Raw genomic sequence first — 27,347 nt, 5'->3', positions numbered from 1 at the left:
CACAGAAATGTGCATCTTCTAAGACTAAAACTGAAAGAGACAAACTAAAGATAGGTAAAGCACAGAAGCTGTAATAGCTAGCATATATTTAAATATATAAGGAAAAAATTTAAAAAGTAAACATTAGGGACTCCTGGGTGGCTTAGTTGGCTAAGCGTCTGCCTTCGGCTCAGGTCATGATCCCAGGGTCCTGGGATAGAGCCCCGCATTGGGCTCCCTGCTCAGTGAGGAGTCTGCTTCTCCCTTTCCCTCTGCCCTGCTTGTGCTCTCGGTCTCTCTGTCTCTCTCTCAAATAAATAAAATCTTTTTTTAAAAAAAGTAAACATTAATGTTAGAGAATGTGAAAATTATTCATTAATTTATTCAACAAATATATAATGAGTACTCAATTAGAACCATAAACTTCCTTTCAGGTGCTGGATATACTGTACTGAGTCAAATAAAAGAACCCATTAGTTCATAAGACTTTTATATTTAGTGGGGGAGACAATAAATAAGGTAAGTGTGTGTGTGTGTGTTATTCAAGATAATATTAAGTTCTAAAAAGGAAAAATAAACTGAAAAAGAAGATGTGCATTGAAGTTGGTGGAAAAGGTGTATGTGTTTTATTAGGAACAGAGAAGTCTGCATTGAGAAGGTGACCTCTGAATGAAGCCCAGGAGGGAGTGATGGAATGTACCGTGCGAACATATGAAGGAAGAGTATTACAGACAGATAAAAGAAATGCTGCATAGGTCTTGATGCAACAGCATGTCTGCCATTTCTAGAAAGAGCAAGGGCACCAGCATAGCTTGAGTGAGGGAATAAGGGACAGAGTATTAGAAGGAGTCAGAGAGAGCCGAGAGCAGAGATCAAGGCATTCTTACATTGAGACATCAGAGAATGAGAAAGAACCAGGAAATTCGGGGCCAGCAAATTAATAGGAATATCAGGCAAGTGAGGTATCAAATAAGCCTAGAGAAGAAAGTGCTTCCAGTAAAAACAACAGCTAGCTCAAATAAGACAAGAACTGAGAAACAACATTGGATTAAATGGGCTGGAGGTCATTGGTGACTTTCACAGAAAGAGATTATTGGTATAATGAAGGTAAAACCTGATTAACTGGGTTCAAAAGAGAACAGGAAGAGAAAAATTGGAGATCAAAGAGGGAAGAAGGGAAGGAAGGGAGGGACAGAAGACAAATGAACAAAAGTCAACACTTTTTGAGGCAACTGACTATAAGTGAACATATCCTTCTAGTGTGCTGTGCTAGCCAAAGAGTTTTTATAAAATTCTTCCCTGGGACAGGGCTGCAGAAAGTGTCTATGAGTATTGAGAATAATTGTATTTTCCCTGAAGACCTTTGAGGCCAAGTCAGAAGAAGCCACATGAGAAAGCTTTTGATGATGAAATATATTTCATCTCAAAATGTACTTATAAAGGGCAAATGCAGGTTCCAGGAGACAGTCTCTGAACAAAGCTGGAAAGAGCCGAGACTGCTGAGTTTAAAACAGTGATCAAGGGAAGGGAGAAATAAACTTCCCTTTTTCTATAGTAAAATTTATAATAAAGCCATAATAAGTTAAATAGTGTAGCACTAGTACACATACAAAAATTCTAAAAAAAATGTAGAAAATATTAGGAGGCAATGAGACAGATCAAAATACATAAAAGAACACAAAACTAATGATGATCCATGAACCCATTTAGAAGAAATGAATTGATTATGAAAGGATTTGAAAAATGGGATAAATATTCAAAAGAAATCCAACAAAAATCTTCATTTTATTTCAGCAGTTCTCAAACTTTTAATGAGTGTTTATTGCATATATCTGACCTTCAAATTTTAGTAATCTTAAAAATATTGCAATAATTTTTAATCATAAAAATGTTTATAATTAATAATATTTTTCTATCAATGATAAGGTTGACATCAGAAGCTTATTCCAAGGTATCTATTTTTGGGCCAAAGCTGAATATGTTCAGTCAAAAATCGAATTCCACATCTAACTAGTTAATTTCCTAACTCTTTATTTCTACTACATTAGAAAATTCTTACAATTGTTAACTTCTGAGAAAAATGTCAAGTGTTTTGTGTTGTGGCAAACCCTTCCATATATTTGGGCCAAATGTGAACACCACATTTATGAAGACATTTCTTTTTAGTACACAAAATGAGACCAAGACAATAATTGTTGGGAGTATTTAGAAACCACCTAAAAATACATATCACATTCAAAAGTAGAAAGTTTAAATGTTTCAAATTTGAGAGATAGTGGCAAATAATTCTGAATCAACTATTTGACTACATTTGATTCTAGAAAGAATTACTTCAAATATATGCCAAAATATCATTAATTTCTTTTTCTGAGTAGTGAAGATAATCAAGAGCTGGGAAAGAATAAAAATCTTAACCAAAATCTACTTCTATCAATGGTGGCAACATCAAGATTCCCTACAACAAATTCTAACATTGTAGTTTTAAAGTTAAAAAGTAAATAGATGAAAATATTCAAGATACAGGATATATTCCGTATTTAAGTGAATTCTTGAACCCTTAAAAACAGTCTTGGGTGTTTCATCATTATTTGTTTCAAAATGCATAAGAGAAGATTTTCCTTGCATAATGGCAGCTGCCTACTACTGAATCTCTGTAGACATCTTTCATGCAGATTTAAGGTGTTTTTTTTTTAAGATTTTATTTATTTATTTGACAGAGAGACAGTGAGAGAGGGAACACAAGCAGAGGGAGTGGGAGAGGGGGAAGCAGGCTTCTCGCTGAGAAGGGAGCCTGATGTGGGGCTCGATCCCAGGACCCTGGGGGATCATGACCTCAGTTGAAGGCAGATGCTTAACCGACTGAGCCACCCAGGCACCCCTTTCATGCAGATTTAAAAGAAGAATAAATAGGGTGCGTGGGTGGCTCAGTTGGTTAAGTGGCTGCCTTTGGCTCAGGTCATGATCCTGGAGTCCTGGGATCAAGCCCTGTATTGGACTCCCTGCTCAGCAGGGAGTCTGCTTCTCCCTCTGCCCCTCCCCTGCTCTCATGCTCTCTCTCACTCTCTCTCGCTCTCAAATAAATAAAATAAAATAAAATAAAAATCTTTAAAAAAAAACAAAAGGAGAATAAATAAAACTACCATAACCCACACCTAGAGTATAACCAGGAGACAGAGAAGTCCTTGAACTTCCAAGTATATGTAAGTGGAAAAATAAATATCCAAACCAATAGAGCCATCTCCAGATCTGCTCGAGCCAAAAGTTAGGAGAAATACAGAAAAGATGAGGGAAGAACAGGGTACTAGCAAAGGCAGAAAACAGTTAAATCATCCACAGCAAGAAAAAGTTTCACCCTATGTGGGGAAATATTAAAAATACATATGTGATCTGTTGGACATGCACCAATGTTGATTTTAGGTCTCTACACCTGCCCACCAGAATATTAGCAGTTTCTAGAGAGGCCTTAACTGGATTCAGTCACTTATACTACCCAGATGACCTCACCAAAACTTTACTCTCTCAAGGCTACATCCTTGGAACAGCTCCTAGGATGGGAATGGTGGGTGGAATATATACTTGGAGGACAAGGTAGGGAGTAAGGAGCCTCCAATTTAGAGTCCAACTCAAGGATCAACAGTTGGTCATATCCTCTTGATGACCTCCTCCAAAAGCAAAATGTACCTAACAATTAACAGGCAAACTATTAACTGGGAAATAATTTTGCAACACATATTAATGAAAAGTGTTTAATGTTACTAATGCTTACAAATCAGTGAAAAATGGAGACCCAACATCAGATTGTATTCTCATAGAATGGGTATTAGAAATGCCTGATCAATATACCAAAATAGTCTATTTCACTATTGATATAAGAAATATATATGCAATAAAACTTTTTTAAATTATTAAAATAGCAAATATTAAAGAGATAACCCTCAATACTGTATTGACAATATTAGGATTATAAGTATTACCAAAAACTGTAATGCCCCGTATGTTAAAAGTCTTTAAACATTCATAATTTGGGCCTGAGTAAGTAATATTACTTCTTAGAAATATATTCTATGAAAAAAATTAGGGATTTGTTTATAGATCTCTTTTGGAAGTTATTTACTATAATGATAAAATATGAAAAAAAATGGAAATGATATAAGGAAAGAAGAAAATTGTTCAATTTTAGTGATAAAACTTAGTATGAAGATTTAAATGGTGTTTTAAAAAGTCTTTTATTTTTATGAGAAAATGCTAACAATGTGCTAAGTGAAACATGGTATACAAACAATAACAATTTACTAATCTTCTCTTGTTGCTTTGTCTCACTTGGGGAAAATTATCTTTAAGGTTTTTTTAAACCAGTTAGAAACCTCTTTATGGGGAGGTAGAAAATTATTTGATAGCAGATATACAAATCACATTGTTATTTATACTGTGGTGAAAATAAATGACCTGTTGAAATTACTGGAGATATATTTTTAATAAATGTGGGAAACTAGTTATAACATAGTTACAATTTTAATCCTTCTTAATTTTTCCTTGGGCTTTGGAATTAAACTGAATTCCTCTAACTTTAAATAAGTATAAAAGGCTTTCAAGAATTTGTCAATAACAATAGAATAAGAGGTTTTATTCATACTTTTACCAAGGTATTATATTATCAAGGTATTAAAAGGGAAAACTTGTTCAGCAACTGGTTTTTTAAAAGGGACTTTTCTTCAGCCCTAAGATTATTAAAAAAAAAAAATTATAATAATTATTTAGTCACTTAAGAAAATTTGTAAATGTTAGATTTGATTTTATCATGACAGAATCTTTGACATTTCATGTCACAATGAACTCTCTCTTCTCCACTGCATAAGGAGTATCATTTCACATTGACTGAAACTGGACAGGGATCATTATAGTTCACATTTCAGTAACATGAGTTGAAAATCTAATTCACATTTTGCTGGATCACATCTACACAGTGCTCTACTGTAAATGGTGACTTCACAAGCTGTCTCCTACAGTAACCATTTAAATGGAAATATCTCAGGGATCATGTTGTTCACCCAGCACAGCATCTTCTGCTTATCTAAATTCATTGTTCATTGCAATGTACAATGTTCATAGTTAAAAACTCATTACAAAATGATGTTTTGATTAGGCTTCAGACAGTAGATTTGATGGGAAAAGGAAACTATTTAATTTTATTTTAAAGAAAACTGTCAAATGTAAACATCTGAAAAATAAATAACAAGGTTAAAAATGACAACTTTAATAATTTTAGTCCAAAACTTAAGATTTTGATGGCAAAAAAAAAAAATTCAGAATAAAACTTAAATATTCCTTCTGTTCACCCTCAATATCCACTGATTAAACAAGGATAAAAATGATTTAGAAATCATTTGTATAAAACAGAAGAATATGAGCCTTTTATGATCTTTACTAAGGTAATAATGTCAATTAGGAATAGATTTTCAGTTTACAAAATAATTACATTAGGTACAAATGCTTAAAAACAGTATGATTTTTCATCCGACTCTTGGTTTCAGCTCAGGTCATGATCTCAGGGATGTAGGACTGAGCCCCACATCCGGCTCCACACTGAGCATGGAGTCTGCTGAAGTTTCTCTCTCCCTCTACCCCTCCCCATGCTCAACTCTCTCTCACTCTTTAAAATAAATAAATAAATCTTAAAAAAAAAAAAGCACACTTGTGTGCATAGCAGAAATAAAACAAAAACAGTTGCATATTTTGCTGTTGCTATAAAATGACAGTATGTCACTTTGCTCCTTGATGGTTTTTATTTTTATTTTTTTTTAAAGATTTTATTTATTTATTCATGAGAGACAGAGAGAGAGAAGCAGAAGGAGAAGCAGGCTCCCAAGGAGCAGGGAGCCCAATGTGGGACTCGATCCCAGGACTCTGGGATCATGACCTGAGCCGAAGGCAGATGCTTACCCATCTGAGCCACCCAGGCGCCCTCCTTGATGGTTTTTATATTAAGTGGGTTTAAACTAACACTGGATCTTGTGACATCCTACATAAGGGTAAAATAATAAAATTTTGTCAATAAAGTAGGAGAAGGTTGCTGCTCACTTTTTCCCACTCCTTAAAGTATCTTCTTGAAAATATAATAGGCCTGATAAGAAGTCCAACCTTTTGATTCTACAATGTAAGGTCATGACTTTACATTGTAAGACATTGTAAGACTATCACAAGGTGCATCCATTTGTCTCTTAAGGAAGTAAGAGAAATTTACTTATTTATTTTTATCCATAGTCAACCCTTAAACAACATGGCTTTGAACTGTGTGGGTCCACTTGTATGCAAATATTTTTCAATAAATACAGTACAGTACTATAAATGTATTTTCTCTTATAATTTTCTTTATAACATTTTTTTTTTCTAGCTTACTTTAAGAATATGGCATATGCTACATATAACATACAAAATATGTCTTTATAGGCTGTTTATTTTATCAGTAAGGTCTCTAGTAAACAGTAAGCTATTTGTTAAAGCTTTGAGGGAGTCAAAAGTTATACAAGGATTTTTGACTGTGAAGGTTAGTGCTCCTAACTCCCACATTGTTCAAGGGCCAACTGTACTTGACCATAGAGATTTGCATGAAATTCTGTCCAGACTTTGTAGTGTCTTAAAAATACCTGCATGCATGTATCAGAACTGCATTACTTGGTTTTCTCCCTCTTACATATTAGCACACAGGAAGATTTTTGGTGGCAGTTTTTTATTTACTCAAAATTAGTGGCAAGATTAATTTTTTTATTTTGCATTTTTTTTAAATATTGTGTGATAAAGCACAATCATGAGGATTTCTTAAAAATAGAGTAAGTCAGTAGGCACAGATATATGATCGACAAATTAAGGAAAATATTGTACTTCAATGAAAAACTATACATTGTTTAGAGCACACTCTTCTGGGTTGCTAATTCTGATTCTATGGGAGCTCTGCACCTTTCATTGCCTTTTAGCTATTTTACAACTCTGTAAGTTGTAAATAACTGATAGCAATGCAAAATAATTCTTGTCTACAGACAGGCAAATAAATTCTATTAGGCAAAGGTTCAATTGATTTTCCTCCCTTATAGTGGAAAAAGCCAGTTTTGTGCCATTTGCTCATTCATTTCAATATTTCTGATTTATAAATGTGTCTGTTCTTTAGATTTCTCTTTAAACCAACTGTAACATGTGCCTGACTCACTCATTAATAATGAGTTAAACAAAATTTTTGCCATATGTTCATCTTATATCTGTATGCAAGTGATTTTACCTTTTTTAAAAAATAATTATCCCCATAGATAGATGAAGGAAGGAAGGGAAGAAAGGAGGGAGGGAGGAAAGGAGGAAGGAACGAAGGAAGGAAGGAAAGAAGGAAGGAAGGAAGCTTGTTCTTTATTAATGTTCTCAAAAATTGATACCTAAAAAGAAGTCAATTAAAAAAAACAGGGTTGTCATTCTTGTTGTTCCTTTTCATTGGCATTCCTCCTCCATTATCTTCTTTTAAATGCTAGAAGATGCCCATATTTCGATCCTAAACACAACAGACTGACAGAGAAAGAGAAGAAAAAAACATATACCATAGAATGGCACATTACCCCATCTCCTTTATTCTTACCTGTTCCTGTAACTTTGCTTTCATAATGGCATATTTCTCTGCCTCTCTTCATGATTTTTATATTTTATATTGTTATACTTATCAAAATTCTTAGACTAAAGTTATGGAAAGAAAAACAAAGCTCAGCTAAATGTTTACTTTTGTAAGACTTCATATTTTGCTTTGTTTCAGTAAATAGGCTTAGCATATTTGTCTTGATTGAAATTATTTTAATTAGTAAACTTTAGAAAAGAAAAATGGAGTTATTTTTTGAGTTTTCTCAAGATATTCCTCTGATATATCTCTTTAAATAGTTTCAATCATTCAGAATGACCATCAAGGGGTAGTATTTACATTTTAAGCTACATAAATGACCTTCCTTCCCACTCCCACTGAATTCTAGACCTATTTACATAAACTACCACATGGACTTTGCTCCATGGGGTTCAGCAGTGCAGCAGAGCTCTGCTCTCACTGAATCGAGAGGTGCGACCTCTACATCAATAGCTCAGCGAGAAAATTATTTTGACTCTACCATAAATTAATTATAATTCTTTAAAGATAATATATCGCCTTCTGTTAGAATCCTCCACAGAAAAAACGTAGGTCCATGATTCAACCACCAAAAGAGCTAAAATTAAAAACACTAACAACCTTAAATGTTGGTGAGCATGTAGAGCAACTAATTCTTATATACTGATGAGAGAAGTATAAAATGGTTCAATCACATGGAAAAAAAAAAGATTTTAGGGGCGCCTGGGTGGCTCAGCTGGTTAAGCGACTGCTTTCAGCTCAGGTCATGATCCTGGAGTCCCTGGATCGAGTCCCGCATCAGGCTCTCTGCTCGGCAGGGAGCCTGCTTCTCCCTCTGACCCTCCCCCCTCTCATGTGCTCTCTCTCTCTCATTCTCTCTGTCTCAAATAAATAAATAAAATCTTTAAAAAAAAAAAAGATTTTAGAATTTTCTTATAAAACTAAATATAGGGGCGCCTGGGTGGCGCAGCCGGTGAAGCATCCAACTCTTGGTTTCCAGCTCAGGTCATGATCTCAGGGTGTGAGATGGAGCCCACATAGATAGATACACACACACACACACACATACACACACACATATGTGAGTGTATATATATGTATATGATACATGTATCTGTGTATGTATATACATCAACAAAAGAACTTGTATAAGAATACTCATAGCAGCTTTATTGTTAATGGCCCCAAACTGATAAAAAAATTTTTAAGTCTATCAACAGTAGCATGGATAAACATCCCGTGGAATATTCATACAAATGAACTACTGATATATATGCAACAACATGGATGAAATGTAAAAACACAAAACAAGATGAAAACCTATTATGCTGAGTGAGTGAAAGAAATATTTCACCAAAAAAATGCATATTATGTGATGTCATTTACATGAAGTTCTAGAACAGCCAAAACTACCCTATGGTAAGAACCAGAAGAGTGGGGAGATTGATCTAGAAGAACATGAGGAACTTCCTGGAGTGACTGAAATTTCTACATCTTGAAATAAAATAGGGTTACAAAGCTTTACATTTTTTAAAAATATTCATTGGATGACACATTTAAGATTCACACATTTTATTGAGTGTAATTCTATCTTAAAAAAATCATAGTCGGGCGCCTGGGTGGCTCAGATGGTTAAGCGTATGCCTTCGGCTCAGGTCATGATCTCAGGGTCCTGGGATCGAGTCCCGCATCGGGTTCCCTGCTCAGTGCAGAGCCTGCTTCTCCCTCTCCCTCTGCCACTCCCTCTGCTTGTGCTCTTCTGTCTATCTCTCTGTCAAATAAATAAATAAAATCTTTAAAAAAAAAAAAATCATAGTCAAACATGGAACTGTAATAACACTGATGAAGACATGTGTACTCAGAAGTGAGATATGCTGATGTCTGCAATTTGCTTTGAAAACATAAAAAGATGGATTAAAAAAATTTTTTTTAAATAAATAAAAATTTTAAAAATATGGATTTATTGTTGGACAGAAGCATACATAGATGAATACATAATCAAACAAATGTAGCAAAATATATGTTGCAGAGCCTAAGTAATGGGTATTTGGGTGTTTATTATACAATTATTTCCATTTTTTTATATATTTGAAATTTTTCATAATAAAAATGAAGAAATATAGGGATTTCTAAAACACATATGTAATCACTTATTATCAGCATATTGATTATATGTTGGGTGGGTAATCAATGGCAAGATTTCAGTATAAAGCAAATCAAGCATTGTGTTGATTCTGTTTCCCAGTGTCCTTAAGCTTCTTATTCTTTCGTGGACGTTTGGCGCATTTCCCATTATCCCTTGCAGCTAAGTATGGCAACGTTACTTTTGGACTAATGAAATGGGAGTGGAAGTAAAAGGTGCCACTTGGGACTTGTAACATGGCTCATACATTTCTCTACCTTCTTTTTCTCTTTGTTTTAAGCTAAAATGCTGATGTCCTAGTGATCCACCTTCAACCATGCAGACTGAGACAGCAACCTAGAAGTTCCCACCGTGAAATCATTCCCTAAAATCTAAAGATCCATTGCCTATTTTTAGACAAAGTCTTATTGGAACACAGCCCCACCCATTCAGTTATATCACATTATATAAAGTCTAGGACTGCTCAGTTTCCACACTACAGTAGCAGAGTTGAATAGTTGAAATGGAGATGGTATGGCCACAAAGCCTAAAATATTTTCTATTGGACTTTTCACCAAATATATATACATTGACCTTTGCTCTAGAGCATGAAAATGATTGGGTCCAAGGCCCTGAGTGAGCTCTTGGAAAAGAGTTGTGACACCAGAAAAGACTGGCCAGATTGTTTTGTAGGAAAGAAACAAACTTCTCCCTATTTAGCTGCTGTTTGTTGTTTATGTTTGTGTTCCTTTGTTGTCCTTTTTTCTTGTTGCTATTTTTGGCTCTTGTTTATATGAAAAGTAACCATTACAGTTACCAGTAATATTTTTACATATTATTTCAGGGTCATCCATGCTGCTGTCAATACATAAACTAATTTTAACATCCTCCTATTAAAAAATAACCTAAAAAAATAACCTGGAGCTCCCAGAAGTCATATTTTGGTATTTGGCATTTTGAAGCTGAAGAAAAAGAAACTTTGATTATGCAGATTATTGTTTCCCTCCTTTACTGAAGTTCACTGGCTTTTGGCATTTCAAAGACAGAACTCTGATCTCTTCCCCACAATCCAAAAAGATATTTTTTCCTATTAGACTTAAAATAGTTTTCATCGGGGACATAAATTTCAATGTCTATCTGTTCTAAGGGGACACTAGGTCATGTCTCTGATGAGTTGCTCAAAAAGTTTTTTTTCCTCTCTTCTTTTAAGAAAGAACTGTGACAATAGTTCTACCTAAAGAATGTTCCTCACATTCTAAAGACTTTAGAAGACATTAACACTACTACAAACAGAGAGAAAATGCCCTACTGGAGAGAAACCATTAAACTTGGATCTGAACATCTGTAGTGAAATCCAGGCCTAGCATTTAGGTCAATGGAATTCCCCACCTGACTCCTCTCTGGGCTTCAGATCTTCGATGTGTACAAGAAAGTGTCAAATTATGAGATAAATTTCTAAGGTCTCCTCCAGCTTTAAAATCTCCACGGCTTAGAATCACTGAGTAAAGGCCACATAATCATTTAATATCATACCTCCATTATATGTCACTGTTTTGTTTTGTATGGCTTACAGTTTCTTATTAAGAAAACACCCAACAGTTTAATTTTTTTTTAAAGATTTTATTTATTTATTTATTTATTTATTTATTAGAGAGGGAGCGAGAGAGAAACAGTGTGAGAGGGGAGAGGGTCAGAGGGAGAAGCAGGCTCCCCGCTGAGCCGGAAGCCCGATGTGGGGCTCGATCCCAGGACTCCGGGATCATGACCTGAGCCCAAGGCAGTCGCTTAACCAACTAAGCCACCCAGGCGCCCCCCAACAGTTTAATTTTAAAGCATAAAAGGTATCAGTTTTGTACTTCCTGCTATGTTTTGTTCAGCCTCAAACCATCACATCTTCCTATCTCACGAATCAGCACTAAATCGAGCACCATAAGACTTCAGTAAATATTTATTCCAGTCGTGCACCCTAAACTCTATCACCAACACAACACAGGCATCTTTTAAAGATAGGAAGTTAGATCATGTCATTCCTGTATTTGAAACCCGAATATGTCCCATTTCCCTCAAAATAAAAGCTAATGCGTTTGTTATATGACTACAATGTGATCTACAAGGTCATAGAAAATCTGCCACCAGCTAGTATTGCTTTTTCTTTCATTCTGCTCCTATCCTCCAGGCACATCATTACCAGAGTCCCTTGTTTTGGTTCCCCCCAAGATCCCCATGACTCACTTCTTCACTTCCTTCAAAGCTTTACTCAATCTTCACCTATCCCAGAAGCTTATTTTAAATTTTCACTTTCCCTGCTTCCCTATCACATTCCCAGTCCTCCTCTCCCTTCTCTAGATCTTTCCTCCATAGCATTCACCACCTTATAATATACTATATAGTATACTACTTTGGGGTGTTGTTTATTGTCTGCCACCCCACACCCCCCACCAAAATGTAAGCTACACAAGAGGCAGGGCATTTTAGTTCTTTAAGGTATCTCAAGCACTTAAAAGAGTGCCTGGCACAAAATAAATGGTTAATGATATTTGTTGAATAAATTGGAAGAATAAAACAAATTACTGAATTTATGAATCTTTTTTCTCATTAACTATTTACTATGCCCAATATATTTTCTTTAACTATGTCCATTTTCTATATCTGTGGATGATAAAAATGAAAACAATATTCATAGATGTTATGGACTGAATGGTTGTATCTCCACAAAATTCATAGGTTGAAATCCAAACCCCCAAAGTGATGGTTTTAGGAGAGGGCGTCTTTGGGAAGTGATTAGGTCAAGAGGGTGCAACCTTCATGAATGGGACTAGTGTCCTTATAAAAGAGATCCAGAGAGCTCTCTCAACCCTTGGAAAAGACAGCCATTCAGTCTATAAACCAGGAAGCAGGAGAGCCTCCCCAGACATCAATTCTGCTAGCACCTTGATCTTGGACTTCCCAGTGCCCAGAACCGAGAGAAATAAATTTCTGTCATTGATAAGCCAACTACTCTATGGTATTCTGTTATGGCAGGGCAAATGGATAAAGACAGGAGGTAATTTCAATAGTATTGAAAAGTACTTTTAAATAATCAACATAAATGCTAGAATCGACTTACTCAATAAAAACATTTTTTAAAAACTACTAATCTTTGTATAAGACATTGTGTTAGACCCTGAAGACTACAAAAGACCTGTTCCTGCCCTCAAAGATTTCTAACGTTCCTCTTAAAACAGATAAGTCTTCAAATATTATTAAAGAAGACAAAAAGAAGGCATAAAAGAAGGCAAGGAAGAAGTTAAATGTGGTTCTCCTCAGCCTTTAGATTGTGAACTGGGATGCTGATGCTGTGAAATGGGCTTCTTTTAAAATCCATTGGCAGTAAATACTTTAGTCCCAAGAAAGTACAGGGGCAGAAGAGTGGATCAAACTGAAGGGATTTTAGTAGCTCTAATACCCCAGTGCAGTGTTTCACAGTTTTCCATTTGGAAGAATAGCCCTTGTTCAGAACTGAGAACATGCCTTTATCGTAAGAAACAATTACCTCTCTAGCATCGTAGAGTGCCGACATCACACACTCCCCTTCTTCTGTGGCCAGTTAATGTGTGTCTCTAGTTACTTGCCACGTTTGCCAATCTCCCTTTAAATGGCACTTATGAAGGTCCTGCTATCACTTTATGAACTTTTATTTCCACATTACTCTTTGTTTTTCCAAATCATTTGCCGTTAACTATTCCAAAAGCTTTTATCAGAGGAAAACCCTTTCATTGAGCTAGTCCAAGGATTTAAAGCAGTTAACCCATGATTATTTTTTAAAGTCCTTGTGCTGCTTCTGCTGTTATAATGCGTCCTGTTACGGCTTCTAGATTATGTTAATATGGAAACTCTCCCAAGTCTAACACTCACAAAGCACACCATTGCTCAGCCTCCCGCAACCCCTGCATTTACTCCTGGCCATAAATTCAATCAGAGTGGCAGATTTACGCTCACTCACTATCAGTCAGTACATTGACTTTAAAATTTGGCTCAGAGTTTTTCATTACCTCTGTGGAACTTCCCTTTCATTCCTATCAGAATTGGCCTCCATTTATACGTGCCCTCAGTCCCTACTTTCTAATAATAAATCTCAAATTCATCAACCCCCTTGTCAGGTCCCTCATCCATGGGCAACAGAGCATTCACCTGGTCTGCCCTCGAGCTGTGGAATTCCCTGAACTGAGCACTCCTCTCCAAATCCCCTGAGCTTTATAAATCCCTTTTTGAGTCTCACTTATTAAAATTTGCTTTTAATATTTGATCTGCCCCTGACACATGCTGCAGGCTTGGCTGTTATAAAGAATATATATATAAGGAGAAGAAAAGTATTTTTATTTTCCTCACCATTTGTGGAAAGGACTGAAATTTCTTCTGCTTCTTTGTCAGTATTTTATATTTTCCATTATTCTTTCCCTTCTCCCTTTCATTACTAGGAGAACAATCGCCCCGCAGGCTTGGGTCAGTAACCAGGGTTTAGAGTTAAAGATTGCATGTGTTATGGGATTATAAATAAACTAGTCACAATATCATTAATTAATTTGCACCCTAGAGATTGGTATAGATTTTTTTAGGAGACAACATGGAGTTCGGAGAAAAATGGCTCTGTCCTTATACAACCCTCCTCCCTCACCAGTCTTGCAAAGCAGCTTTTTCCTCCAGTTTTATTTTAATGAATAACTACTCTGGCACACCTTCACTCTCTTGTCAGAAGAAAACAGAAAAATGCATTTAGTGGCACTAAAGGACATGTGGCTTTTGTACTGTTCTGGTTAAAAAAACAAGAACATCAAACTTTTGGATATAAACAGTCCGGTCCTATTCCAAAGTAGTCAGTTCCCAGGATCTGACAGTATCAAAAGAAGGTCATGTATTTTTGCATTCTCCTTGACATGTAACCCAGCACCACGCACACAGGAGGCACTGAAAAAATGTTTGTACAACACTGAATCAATTATTTTTATCTCGGTCCTTTAATTTTATTTCCATTCCCTCTTGAAAAGGATCCGGTTTTCTCTCTGTTTCCCTACTCATTAGAGTACAGTTTTTCCGTCACCCTCGTCTCTCTTCTACAACTGTTGATCAGCCTATTGATTAGGACCCAGAGCTAGCTGACAGCCAGGAAAGGGCATTATATTCTGGCACAATTTCCTCTAAGTGCTTAATGTGCTTTAAACCCCTCATTCAATTAGACGGCACAGGCCATTACACACAAGTGCCCCACCACAGAAAATTACAAGCTCATATCTGAGAGATACAGAGAAAGGAAGGCAGAGAGTAAGTTAATAGGACATTGTCTGTATGTTTGGTAAATCCTGTGGAGTTTAGGGCTCCAGGTTAATATCAGAGTGCCAGGCTATGGAATTTAAACAGCAGGTAGATTTCAATAGCACAAAATACAAGAGAGAACACAGTACAGCTTGATATATTATTCTGTTATTTGAAATGGCTACTGTGTAAAATTCAGCATTTCCCCTGAAACATTTTGAAGATGATTTAGGCCATTGAAAATAATGGCAGAGTTAAAACTTTTTTTAAGGTTAAGGTAACATTACTAAAGTAGGTGACCTGATGGAATTTCACTAACTGGCAGAATTTTGAGAGTTCTGAGGTATTACACAGATAGAAGAAAGCACTTATTTTTCTTTGTGGAAAGGAGGATACAATTAACCTCATAAGACACAAAACTTAACGGATGAAGATTATTAGTTATTATTATTGTAGGATGACAGTGGATTTTACATAAGAACAAAAACATTAGTGTTTCTGCCAGCTATTGGCTGCCCTTTCAGTGGGAATGCACATAGCTGATGAAATACAATGAGGCTGTTTTTAGCTCCATTCACCCCCGTCCCTGGTGCCTTTGTGCAGTGCACAAATTTACAACAGTACCTGACCAGCTGAAAATGTTCTTACAATGGATATGAAAACATAAGCAGCCTAGAGAATCAGTCTCACCATCTACTCCAGGCAACATGGAACTTTATGACTATGACGTAACCTTTACTCACATAACAATAGCTGATATTGAAAGCAAAATCAATAAATGCCAGACATAGCATTACAGCTTTGCCTGATTTCAATTACTTTTCAAACTAACTTTATGAAGTAGTTAAGTTTGTTTTCTCCATTTTACAATGAGAAAACTCAAAATGAAACAGACAGTTTGCCCGATGTCACATAGTTAGTAAGTGGTGAAGACAAGACTGTAATCTAGACAATATGATTAGAAAGGGCTTAACCATGATATAAACCTAAAGTATATCATAGCGTTTGTTTGGTTTATTCTTAAATAATGATATATTATTTTAAAAAATTGGAATCAGGGGCGCCTGGGTGGCTCAGTCGCTAAGCGTCTGCCTTCGGCTCAGGTCATGGTCCCAGGGTCCTGGGATCGAGCCCCGCATCAGGCTCCCTGTTCAGTGGGAGGCCTGCTTCTCCCTCTCCTGCTCCCTCTGCTGGTGTTCCCTCTCACGCTGTGTCTCTCTCTGTCAAATAAATAAATAAAATCTTTAAAAAATAATAATAAATAAAAAAATTAAAAATTAGAATCAATAAATCCAAAGAGGAAAATTAAAATCACCCATAATTTCATTACCAAAAAGTGCTATAAATATTTTGGGGAATATAGTTTCCATGTGTTAGATGATGTATATGTTGTTTGTAACCAACTTTTCTAATAAGCAAGTTTTCTACCTAAGCAATACTTCTATGACATAATGGATGACATGCATATGTGTACTTTCTAAGAATCATATTTTACCCAATAAATTGCATATTAGTAGTGTTTCCAGTTTTATTTGCTATTAAAACACTTCTATGAATATCTTTATCACTAAATCTTCAGACTCATTCTTAGACTCATGCTCATTCTTAGACTCATGCCTAATTATTTCCCCAATATTTTGAATATTTTTTATAACTAGAATCTTTTGCAACTACAGTTTTGTCCTCTACCAAGTTATACCAATTTACAGTCACTGCCAGGATGAAGTAACACTCATTTACCCCCGCATTAACCAAGTGTCATTTTAAAACAAAAAATCTGCCAGATTAATAAAACAAAAGTAACATTCCAATAATATTTTAATTTCATTTCATCAATAGATAATTTAGAACATTTTGTCATGTTTATTGGTCTTTCATATTTTGGTGAGCAGATGGCCAACTCTTTGTCCATTATTAAGTATTTGTTGTTTCCATTCATTTGCAATATTTCCTCATATTTAACAATGTCATTACTTTCCCATGTGTATTACATCTTTCCCATTTCATCCTTTGTACTAAATTTGGTTGAGGTGTTTTTACCATGTGTAAATTTTCATGTTTCATGGTCAAATATCTCAATCCCCTTTTTTTTATGATTTATAGAGCTTTATTTTTCATGCTTGGAAGCCATTGCTACAAAAAGATTAAATATTCATCCTTTCCCTAAGGTTTCATGGTTTTATTTTTATGTTTAAAATATTAATCCATGTGAAAATTATTTTGTATAAGGTGAAATACATTTTTAAGGGGGGAGGGGTAGAGGGGGAGGGAAACAGAGAATCTTAAGTAGGCTCCACATGCAGCACAGAGCCAACGTGGGGCTCAGTCTCACAATCCTGAGATCATGACCTGAGCCGTAATCAAGAGTCGAATGCTTAACCACCTAAGCCACCCAGGTGCCCCTGAAATAGGTATTTTATTTTCACCCCTAAATCATGAATCACTTTGACCCAACATTGTTCACTGAATTAACTATCCTTTGCCCACTAACTGGAGATGCCACTTTTATGAATTACATAACTATTACATATTTTAGGGTCTGATTCTGATTTTTCTGGTCTTTCCCTTTGATCATCTACATGGATTTTTTTACTGATTACTAGAAAAGACATCTCAAATAGCTTCTCATCAGAAAGTTTCTGGGTCACCCAGCTCCTTATTTTGAAGGAATTAGGAATTACAAATTCTTGATGATTAGACATTTTAAAAGAATGAGAAATATCAAAAATGAGAAACTCATTCACTGGTGCTCAACCATGTAGAATCTGAAAGGAATGACTTTAGTATTGAGATATTTCAAAAATATTTGCCTAAAATAAAAGAAATCCAAATAGATGAGATATTCAGGCCTATCATTTGGATCATCATATTGTTAGCACTTTTTTTTAAGTGCGTAGAGTGATCACATAATATAAAAATTATCCTGGGGACATACGTTAGAATTACCTCTGAAGAGATATATGAAATACATGAAAATGTTTTACTAAAGCCACCATGCTACTACCACCTCTAATAACAGGTAGATTACTGGCAGTGTTAAGTAAAAGAAATTAGACAAATGTGATCAGACTCACCTTGAGAAGTCAATTGACTATGGAACTCAAAGTTTTGAGATTTTTTTAAAGTGTAAGATTTTAATTGAAATCAAGGGGACAATATAAAAATGCACTTAAAATAGATCTTCTGATATATCCTTTTATTTTTTTAAATAAAACTTTCATAACAGAAGCAGCTATTAAAGTAATTGACTTGAACACCCTAGGCTGCAAAAAGTTTCCTGAGGGGTTCACTCTATGTAACAGAGAATACAATCACACTTTGGATCCCCCAGAAAATACAACTCCATAATAAGTGGCAATTGTTCATTAGAAATGATGTATTTCTCTTATTATCCATTTCAGTAGTGGGAAAAATATTAGAAAGTTTTACCAAGGTTAGACACCAGACTGTCAGAGTTGTTTCAGGAAAAAGACAAGCAAAGAGAATGTTCATCTTTCAAGGGTACTCCTATTTTGCAGCCACTTGAGAAATGTAACACCTGCTGCCCCCAAAGTTTTTCCCACCTGCTAAGGTTGTAAAACAGACAGATTGGTCAGCCCGCTTAGATTTCACAGGGCAAGTCTGGAGTAAATAAGCGATTCTACTTAGCTTTGAAAAAAAAAATCTATTGGAAGTGACAGAGTAGTTGATGAATAGAGATTATTTTGAAGTGTGCTGCAGAAATTGGCCTTGGTACAGGACTTTTTTAAAAGGACATTCTTCTGCTTTGTTGTTAGAATGTAGGAAAATTGTGCAATCTTGCCATAACCCCTTGATTCTTTTCCTCTGTTATGGAGATAGAACTTCCCAAGAAGGGAACCACACTCATGTGATTCACACCAAGGAAAGAAAAGTCAGCTGGTCCCCAGGGAAAATGATGTACTCTTCACTCTTCACCATAGTTTCCTTTCATTATTTAAGAAGCTGCCATTCATTAATGTGGCAATTTTATTCCTGTAGGAGAAGAGTTACTTCTTAATTTCCTGCCCTATGCATAGATTTACATTCACTGATCACTTCAAGGATAACAGTACCAATTTACCAAGACTCAAAAATCTGCCCAACTATATTCCTCTTCTTCAGGTATAGTGATGATAATCAAACTAGCAATAACATTTAAAAATTGCATGTAATATTAGTGTAGCCAGTCCCCATTCTAAAAACTTTATGCATATTATGCAAATATGCATTCAATTCCCATAAACCCCTATAAGACAAGTACTATTATTATTTCCATTTTACAGATGAAGAAACTGAAAAAAGATTAGGCAACCTGCCCAAGATCACAAAATAGAAAGTGCAAATGTATAGAATTCTCACACTTGCTAGAATATAGAATACTATTCCTCTCTAGAGAATAGAGAAAGTTTCTAAAATCTTTCTCAACCCCCTCCATGCCTTACAAAGAGTACATATTATATGATTCCACTTATATGAAGTATCCATAAAAAGCAAATACAGAGAGACAGAAATATATTAAGACAGAAAGTAGATGAGTTGTCACCCAGGGCTGTGGGTAGAAATGGAGAATGACTGTTTCTAAAATTAGATTATGATGATGATGAATATACAAACATTCATTGAACTATACACTTAAAACAGGCAAATCTTATGGTATGCAAGTTATATCTCAATAAAGCTTTTTAAAAAATATAAAAATCAGCACACTATCCCAACCACTCTACAGGAGAAGGCAACACAGTCGTTCTTCCCCAATCATGAAGCGATGTTCCTGAAAAATCTCATCATAGATGAAATAAAAGTGGAGCAATTTTGCACCTAATTCAGGTAAGCAGGGTACATGGAACAAAGTGTGACTGTGATGCAAGCATTCCCTTAGTACTATTTTGCATTCTCTAAATTAATAAACAATTGGGAAACATGTCAAAAAGAAAAAGTGTGCTGCATGTGTGCATAAAAGAGAATATCACTGCCATTTTATACAGCCTCTTTAAAGCAGTTATTATGGGTAATTTACCATTAATTTGTATTTACCACTCTCTGGTTCCTAGAAATTTCTTTCTCCCACTTTCTACATCAAGTTTGTAAATGTGTTTTGTGTTGCTTTAGGTAATATGCAAATAAAAAGGCATCTTTCTGTGTGTGGTTCTTCCTCTAAGTGTTCCAGATCAAATGGCCAGTTAGTGATCTGTACTTCTAGAAGTTTAAGATGCTTGAACAAAGTTACCATAACATTGAATGGATAGCCACATGGCCAATAAAATGATTAAAAAGGTACTATCAATCCTTTCTGAACGACAAGTTCCTTTATGTCATATCATAGCATTGAAAGTTTTCCTTTTTAGCATTTGCCAACCACAGAAATGCAGTTTCAAGGATATGAAGTGTCCTGAGTCTTTTTCATCTTACTTTTTTCAGATATTCCACTGCCCTCTTCTCTGATTTATTGCATGCAACCCATACTTCCTTCATTATCAGTAATTTACCTCTTAGAGAATTTCAGTCAATGAGTTTAGGAAGTTTGTTTTTAATTTTTTTTTAGGAAGATTTTAATTTCCATCTCTGACTAATTCAATCATCTTTTACTAGAGAGAGAAATTTGAGTCAACACGCCTCCCTAGAAAATGTATTATACAATTTTTCTATCTTTTGCCAACTCCTGTTTCACACTGTCATGTTCTTTTATGATCCCCTCAATTAGGTTCACATCTAAGGCACCTAGGTAAGTGAGAAAGTATCTTATTTTAATGTTGTTTTACCAGGATTTTCACTACCTGCTTTAGTAAATCATTCTAGGATGAAAAATCTTTATGCTTATCTCACAACGAAATTAGCCCTGCCTGAAAGAATTTCAAAGACACTAGAGGAGTTTTTAAAGGCTGGAAGGCTAGAGATTAAAAACAAAGAAGAGAGAGTGGACACCAAGGACAAGATGGCGTCAGTCATACAAGTGAAGGAGAAGAAGCTCATGGATGTGCAACTAGGAGAGCTGCCCAGCTGGATACTGATGTGGGATTTCACCCCTAAGAGCATTGCTGGAGCGTTTCAAAGAGGTTACTACCGGTACTACAACAAGTATGTCAATGTGAAGAAAGGGGGCATCGCTGGGATGTCTATGGTGCTGGCAGCTTATGTGCTTTTCAACTACTGTCGTTGTTACAAGGAACTCAAGCACGAGCAGCTACGCAAGTACCACTGAAGAGGGCCCAGTGTGGAGGCACATTCGGCATTCCTGACCATGACCTTTGCCTGGCACCCTTGAATCCTTTCACATCCTAATCAGAATTAACATCCAATAAAAGATGACTGGTTTAAACACACACACACACACACAGAAGACATTCCATGCAAATCACTAATATTCACATAAATAGAAGCAGGAAACCTGAGCTCCACTGAGGGAACAAACATAGTGTGCAGCTTAGCAACACAGCCTTGGGATCTAGAGTATCTCCACTCTGCCTCTTTCTTCTGCCACTAATGAGTTGTGTCATTTTTGGACAAAATTACTTATCTTTGCTATAACTTCCTTCCCTCATCTATAAAATGGACCTAAAAACAGTACCTGTAACTAAAAGATATTTTGTGAACATTAAATGGGTAAATACATATAAAGCATTTAAAATACCGTATGACATAATTGTTAGCTATTACTATCTTGTAAGTCATTGATTCTCAATCTGGGAAGGGAGGCATGTGTCTGAGTCACATGGCAAGCTCTGCACACTTTCCACCTATCTTTTCCCATTCCCAAGCGATGTACTATGTGATAGGGAGCCTCAAAGACTTTTAAACAGGGAAGTGGCATGGTATTTGCCTTTTACAGAAATCTCTCTAGGGGCACTGTAGAGGGAGAGAGAAATGACATAAATCAGGAAGTCTGCTGCAAACATTCAGATAATTCTCTGAAAGGAAGCTGTAGCTACAGAAATAGAAAAAGACAAAATAGATAGAAGATAGACTTATCAAAGTAAAAAGGAACAGAGTTTAATCACCTGGTGAACGCAGAAGAGACAACACCCATGTTTCTTGCTCTAGGGACCAGAATGGATGGAGCTACCATTGTCCAAGAGGGAATGAGAGATGGAAAAGGATATGTAGCATCTGCTTTCTTCATAACTAGTAAACTAGTAAACAGGTACTCAGACGTACACTTGTTAGGAATAACTATAAAGCAGACTCAACAAAAGGGAATATTGCTTCTGTCTCTCTAAAGGAAATGTACATCTCTTCTGTACAGAACCCAAAATCTATCAGTTTCTCTTCTCCAAAATCAAAGGTATCTGTCCTGTGCCTCTCATTAATATCAAAACCCTAGCATTAGTAAACCTACCAGCCACAGACTCCTAAGGTTCTGACAGAGTCTTTTAGTTATTCAGCTGCTAAATAATGGCTCTGAGTTAATATTCTCAGTTGTTGTTTAAAACTGAAATTCAAGAGACAGCACAGGATGGAGGATGACACTGAAAATGTATACTCAGCCCAGACCCACTTTGTCCAGTTCTTTCCAGTGGAAGGATAATCTTTATGGGATGAAAGAGGAATCACAAGTAAGTCCAGCAAAGATGTGGAAAAATAGGTCATTTCAGGACTTGAGTTGGGGAAAAGAATCAAGAAACAATGTATTTCCATGGGTCACATGTCATCCCGCAATGTACAAGATCAATTCATACAGCAGGGTAGCAAGATCTGAAATTCCAAATAAGTCCAGGGGGCACTGGTACCTAGAAATTGTACATGATGCTCGGAGAAAATTGATGTAATGTGGCACATCGATGGAAGAGCCAACAAGGTTTTTATTTTAATGATAGAACTGAATTCTGAAATTAAGCACAGCGGGTAGGAAATGGATCTAGCACAGATGTCAAAAGCTATCATTGGCTTTTGTGATAAAACGTTTTTTTTTTCCTTAAACCCAGGCCAGTGGCCTATGTAGGTCATTGATGTTGAGCAGGAAAAAACAAACATCACAAGTTGAGTGTCTTTCTGAGGAAATTTTGAAATAAGTTACTGACATTCAAGGATTCTTTTATTTTAGCAGATCTTTCATTATCAAATAGAAGTAACGGAGGTATAGTATTTTCTTTCTAATACATTTTACTGCAGAATATACAAAATAAGTAGTTGAAACTAAACAAAACAAATAAACTGACACCAGGATCCTAGCCAGTGTCTGACATCAGGCACAACTTGCATGGCCAAGAAGATAGCCGTGATTTTGTATTAGTTCTTGTTTATCACACAATTTGAATAATCTTTCTTCTTGTATGTAAACTGTCTCCCCAGAAATGGCTTTTTCTCTCCTATTTTCCAGCTTTTTACACAAGAAATGTTAGAGCTATTTAATAATGGGTTTTTCATTTCTTTTTGAATTCTTTGTTTATCTTAGGCACTGCAATCTCATATTGAACACTGAATGTCAAATTCTTCAGGCATTTATCATTATTTTAAAAGAGGGAATCAGCAAAGTTGAAGTTTTGTCTTTTCATCAGAACGATATTCAGTCACAGAAAATCCATGCATTATTCCTCTTCTTAAGACTACACTTGAGTTTTCATTACTAGTGAAAGCATTTACCTATGTGGTATAATTCAAAGGACACCAGTGAGCCTTTTTGTCCCCCAAACCTTCCAAATAACCAGTAAAACACTGAGCCACTTCACAATTAGGTTTTCTGTACTTTAAGTCCTTGAAAGGTCTCTAATGCAATCTGTTAAATGTAAGTAACCCTGGGAAAGGCAGTAATATTAAAGCAGTTATTTTTCATACTTTTTGTATAAGTCATTGTAATTGCTCCTTGAATTAAATCATACATAGAAATGCAATATATAAATAAGATGGAACAAATAGGATTAGAAACTTGTCCATATTTCTGTCCTTGCCTCTCGACCCAAATTCACACGGCCCCTGAGGCATTGCTATTTCAATGATTCCTGAGAGCAAATTTGAAAACTATTAAGTCAGAGAGGTAGACAGGAACAAGATCACGCTATGAGAAAGTTGGTTTCTTTTTGTAGTTATGTACATTCATGTGATCACATCATTACTAACTTTATTCAACAATGAACAAATCTTATTTATGTACCAAGCATTATGCCAAGTAATGAGTATACAATAATAAAAAGATACATCTTCTGTTCTTGGGAGCTTACAGATCAAAATAGAGAATTCAGAAATAACCTCACACATGTAGGGTCAATTGATTTCTGACAAAAGGACAAAGGAAATTCAGTGGAAAAAGGATGATCTTTTAAATAAGTAGTGTTGGAATAATTGAATATCTGTCTGAGAAAAAAAAAAAGAAAATTGATAGATATCAAAAACTAACTCAAAATGGATCACAGATTTAAATGTATAACCAAAACTTTCTAGAAGAAAATTTAGAAGGAAATTTCTGTGATCTTTACTTAGGCAAAGAGTTTTAAACATAACACTCAAATTACCATCCGTTAAAAAATAATTAATTGCACTTCAACAAAATTAAGTACTTCTGTTCTTCAAAAAATACTGTTAGAATAAAATACAAGTCACAGCCTAAGCCTGCTTAAAAATATTCACAAATCATATACCCAATAAAGGATGCATATCCAGAACATACAACATATAAAGGACTCTCAAAAGTCAACAATAACAAAACAAACGAAATAAAACAAAAATTGGGCAAAATATTTTAAAAATATTTTATCAAAGAAGATGTATGACTGATAATAAGCAGATTTAAAAGCAACGCAACATGTCTAGTCATTAGGCTTTAATGCAAATTAAAATTTCAATGAGATATCTCCACACACCTATTCAAATATCTAAAGACTAAAAGACTGACCATAATTAGAGTAGATGAAAATGTGGAACAACTGAAATTCTCATACACTGATGGTGGGAATAAAAAAATGGTAAGACCATTTTCTTTGTGTGTGTGTGTGTGTGTGTGTGTGTGTGTGTGGTCTAAGATCATTTTATTGAGGGGCAAGAGGCAGGGAGAGATGGGGGGCAACTACAACCCCCCCAGGGGAAACAGACCTCTTCCCCTCCCCACTCCCCAGAAAAATGAACTTTCAAAAACAACTGACAACTTTATTTTTTTTAAGTTAAATACATACTACCTTATGATCCAGTTACTCAAATCTTAGGTACCCATCCAAATTAAATAAAAACATACATCATAAAGTCTCAACTAAACAACAGGTGTAAGTTCTAGAGATCAGCTGTACAATATTGTCACTATACTTAACAATACTGTATTGTACACTTAAAAATTTGTTAGAAGAGTAGATGTTAATTATTCTTACCACAATAAAATAATTTCTCAAATCCATACGTGAATGTTTATTAGCTGCTTTATTTTTAGTAGCCAATATTTATAAACAACCATCAAGTAAATGGCTACACAAGCTGTGATATTTCATATAATAAAATATAAAGAAATAAACTACTGATTCACATAACAATGCTGATAAATCTCAAGATAGACACTGAGTGAAAAAAGCCAGAAAACCAATACATATTTTATGATCTCATTACTAAAAAATTCTATAAAATTAAATCTAAAGTGACAGAAAGCAGACCATTGGTTGCCTGGGGTGGAGGGAAGGTGCAGGATAGAGGGGTTACAAAGGGATAGAAGGGCCATTTGAAAGTGGTAGATATATTCATTATCTTCATTGAGGTAATGGACTCATGGATATAGACATATGTCAAACTTCTCAAATTATTCTTTTCAAATGTATGCATTTTATTATATATCTATTATACCTCAATGCAACTGTCAAAAAATTCCAAATGTATCAAAAATCCAAATACTAAATATAAAACTAAAAAATAAAATTTATTTATTTTTTATTTTATTTATTTATTTTTTTAAAGATTTTATTTATTTATTTGTCAGAGAAGAGAGAGTGGAGAGCACAAGCAGGGAGAACGGCAGGCAGAGGGAGAAGCAGGCTCCCCGCTGAGCAAGGAGCCTGATGCGGGACTCGATCCCAGGACCCTGAGATCATGACCTGAGCTGAAGGCAGACGCTTAACCAGCTGAGCCACCCAGGCGTCCCCTAAAAAAGAAAATTTAAAACCAAATGATTAAAAGGAAAAATTACATATTACATAAGTAAGTTTAGAGTATTCTGTGGCTGCATAAAGGTGACATGCACCCATTCTTGTGGGTTCATGGAAACCTATTTTAGCTACACTAAGTATGGACATTCCAGGCTGAAAAAGCAGTATGTCCTTATATAGTAGACGCTCCAATTGAGTTAATATAGCAAAGCTAGCTAAAATAGGACAAAGAAACATCAACGAACAAAAACTTAAGTACTTTTCTTGCCATCATGCTTCTCTGACATTGTGAACCCTGATTTCCAGGACAACTAGATGCCAATGAGGCAAAAATATAATCTCAAAGAATTTGATAAAACACAACTAAGCTCAATAGAAAAGAGCCCATGTGCATAGGGTGTTCGGATGCAAATTCTACTGGCTAAAACTATCTCACCACACCACACTTTGGCTTTTGCACTATTTTTACACTTGCCCTCTTTTGAAGAAGGGGGAAGGGGAGGGTTAGAAAATGCCTAACGAAGGCTATCGGAGGATACCAGAAAGTACTCTCAAGGTCTGATGCATAGAATTATAGATATAGATAGATCTATAGTTCTATATATAGTTATTTATATAATTATAAATATATATATAACTATATATAAAACTATATAGCAATATAAGTTCTAATCTTTTCTCCTGGTTCAAGCCTTCTATGGCAAATGTTCCTCATTCTGGAGAACCTTGCTCTGTATTTGTTTGAGTCAGAATGAGATCCCCTGAGTTAGTCAGAAACACCAGAAGTGCTTATTTGTTCTTTGAGTGTTCAGTTTGATAAGTTCTTTATAGATTTTGGATACTAGCCCTTTATCTGACATATCATTTGCAGAAGTGCTTATTTTTAAAGGTTGGTTGAGGCCTCATCCCTGGACTTCAGAAAGAATGTTCTACACCTTGGGAATGCAAGCTGGTGCAGCCACTCTGGAAAACAGTATGGAGGTTCCTCAAAAAGTTGAAAATAGTGCTACCCTATGACCCAGCAATTGCACTACTGGGTATTTACCCCAAAGATACAAATGTAGGGATCTAAAGGGGTATGTGCACCCCAATGTTTATAGCAGCAATGTCCACAATAACCAAACTATGGGAAGAGACAAGATGTCCATCGACAGATGAATGGATAAAGAAGATGTGGTGTATATATACAATGGAATATTATGCAGCCATCAAAAGGAATGAAATCTTGCCATTTGCAACGACGTGGATGGAACTGGAGGGTATTATGCTGAGCAAAATA

The 27,347-nt window shown here is 35.5% G+C and overlaps 1 long non-coding RNA gene and 1 pseudogene across 5 annotated transcripts in view; one reads left to right on the top strand and one right to left on the bottom strand.

Annotated features, from left to right (window-relative positions):
• LOC145716202 (uncharacterized) overlaps window positions 1–27,347 on the bottom strand; it is a 559,773-nt gene that overhangs the window by 387,808 nt on the left and 144,618 nt on the right. The gene's annotated exons all lie outside the window — the stretch shown is intronic.
• Window positions 20,950–21,316, top strand: LOC102740727 (ATP synthase F(0) complex subunit f, mitochondrial pseudogene; annotated as a pseudogene).

The sequence above is a fragment of the Leptonychotes weddellii genome, chromosome 1 (genome assembly GCF_054177405.1).
Source record: "Leptonychotes weddellii isolate Sample4059 chromosome 1, ASM5417740v2, whole genome shotgun sequence".
Lineage (NCBI taxonomy): Eukaryota > Metazoa > Chordata > Mammalia > Carnivora > Phocidae > Leptonychotes > Leptonychotes weddellii.
Note: the sequence above shows the minus strand (reverse complement) of the source record. Positions and strands in the feature narration are given on the sequence as shown.